Raw genomic sequence first — 2,954 nt, forward strand, 5'->3', positions numbered from 1 at the left:
AAACCCAAAAATTATTGGACCTCAGCTAACTTCAGTATCATAAATTGACAGAAAACCAAAAATTTCCGGATATTTTTTAACAAATCGATTACAAGAAAAAACTAAAAAAATGCATGCGTAGAAAAATAAAAAAACTATGAGTGCAATTTTTTAAATTATTTTGTTTTTAATTTATTGTTTTGAAAAAAAAGTCCAAAACTTGGTAGATGATTAACTTTTGTAAGAAAATCTGGAAGTTTAAAATGAAAATAAGAAACCAATGGTAAAATAGATTTCTGAAGAAACGCGATGTCGACTGACAGTAGTAAAGTACTGTGTATAGTCAGACTACCAATAATCAAGAGCTTGTAGAGGCAGCAGTGGACTACAAGTGAACCGACGTATGTGATAAAATAACACATGAGTTTCACGAGCTTTTCATGAGATAGCGCTCCAAGATTTATACTCGAAAAAAAAAAATATAAATAAATTACCAAGCTCTGTAACATGACTCATAATTTTTGTTTTATTTTTAAGTCATAAAACTCTAGGAGATAAAAATAGAACACGGTTGAATGGATTTTTATTTTTAATTGCTGTTATTTTTTAATAAAAACTTTTTTTTTATGGAAATACGATTAAGCTCGCAGACGTAATTAACAATCAGGCGATGAGACTTTGATCAATAGACACGCGATCCCTAAATCACGATAGGAAATTATATAGTGACGTTACAGAGAAGACGTTGGCAATTAATGAGAAGACAGATTAATCATCGTATTAGGTTGTCAAACTACACAGTAAAAAACGAATCGTCAAAGTGTAAAAAAAAGCGGATGTTAAAATTCTGAGTGTTGAATTTTCAACACTTTTGTGTGTCTATTTAACATACAATATTCATCTTGTTTCAACTGTCACAATCGATTAAATTTTTAACACAAAAAAATGTTATTTTATACGAAAGTAACACTTTTTATATGTTACTGTCAAATCAACACACAAAATATGTTAAAAATAATCTCGACCGAAACAAAAGAATTCACGGATAATTTCAAGTAAAAAGTTAAAACTATTGCCTCGGTTATTTTTCTGGGGGGGAAGTACGACGTGCTACCCATCGTCTATCCACACTATTATAATCATCGGCTGGCATTTTTTATTATTTATTTTATTTTATAATTTTATTAGATTAATTTTAAGAACATTTAAGAAAATAATAATAAATGATTGTATGTATATATATATTGAACAATACATAATATTATTATTTTTATTATTATTATTATTATTGTTACTAATATTATCGTTATTTTGAATATTTCACTGCTGAAGAATCAATTATCTACAGTTGTTTCATTGATTATACCTTTACATTAAATAATGTAAAAAATACTTTTGAGAAGTGTCCGAGTAACACAAAAGCGTATGTCAAATTCAACACTCTTCAAGTGTTGCCAATAACATATGAGTGTGTTAAAACTGAAGGTTACGTTTTCGATAATTTTGACACTCATGACGTGTTACTTTTAACATACACGAGTGTAACTTTTTCAAAACAAACGACGTACGTTGAAATAACATATAAATAAGTATCAATCGATCGTTTTACACACGAAAGTGTCAATTTTGATGAATCTTTTTTTACGGTGTAATAATTATAATTATAATTATAATAATTTTAGTTGCTTTAAAATATATACATTTGTATAAATATATTTATATTTATTTTGACCGGTTTTTATAATTGTAAGCGTAATTAAAGACGCATTCGATCTATTTCAAAATTAATTTATTGGTGATATTTCGGTAATTATTTGTATTAGCATCTTTTTCAGATCAATTCTAAAAATAATTATAAAGTAACCCAGTTGTTATGTTTAAGATCTGATTATTAGTAATTAATTACGCTATAAGAAATTGGGAGTGAATACAGAGTTAATTTAAATTCGAATTCACTCTGTATAGGGAGTAAATAAGGAGACTGTCTTTTTAGCGGAGTGATTTTGGAGTGATCTGAATTTTATTTAAATTCGCATTTACTCCAATTCAGACTTTTAATAATAAAATCAACTCCCCATCGGAGTCAATTTTACACCGAGGGGATTAAATTAATAAACAGTAATCCGCTCCACATTTAACCCGGGTTCACTCCGTTATTTTTTTTTTTACACTGTTGTAGTATAAAATTAAATTATTTTGCGTATTCTATTTACAATTTTTAATTTGAAAAAAAATTATTTTTTTATAAGTATTAAATTTAATATAAATCAGCATTTAATTACACTAACAATAATAATAATAATAATAATAATAATAATAATAATAATAATAATAATAATAATAATAATAATAATAATAATAATAATAATAATAATAATAATAATAATAATAATAATAATAATAATAATAACAATAATAATAATAATAATAATAATAATAATAATAATAATAATAATAATAATAATAATAATAATAATAATAATAATAATAATAATAATTATTATTATTATTATTATTATTATTATTATTATTATTATTATTACTATTATTATTATTATCGAAAAAAAAAATCTTAAAAAGTTTTAAAATTAGCTGAGTAACTCGAATCACAAAAATATTAATAGATAGTTATAAATAACCGGCTATTAAGATATCGGCATGCAACAGTTGGTATAATATTCTGTGTTAGATCTTTTAGCAAATTAACAAATGCATTTTATATGTACATATGTATATTATATATAATACTGTGCTGAGTCAACATTGTTTAATGATAAATTTATGATTAATAATATTTTTATTTATATTTATTACTACTATTGTTGAGTTGTCGTGTTTGTTATGCCACTGCATGATAAAATCAAAATAGAAATACCAGCTCACTCATATAATATGTTCCAAGTAATATTATGTTCGCGAGACTTATTTAAAACCATTTTAGATTATGACTCAACTTATAAATATATTTCATTTCA

This window comes from Microplitis demolitor, chromosome 1 (assembly GCF_026212275.2).
Source record: "Microplitis demolitor isolate Queensland-Clemson2020A chromosome 1, iyMicDemo2.1a, whole genome shotgun sequence".
In the NCBI taxonomy this organism is placed as follows: domain Eukaryota; kingdom Metazoa; phylum Arthropoda; class Insecta; order Hymenoptera; family Braconidae; genus Microplitis; species Microplitis demolitor.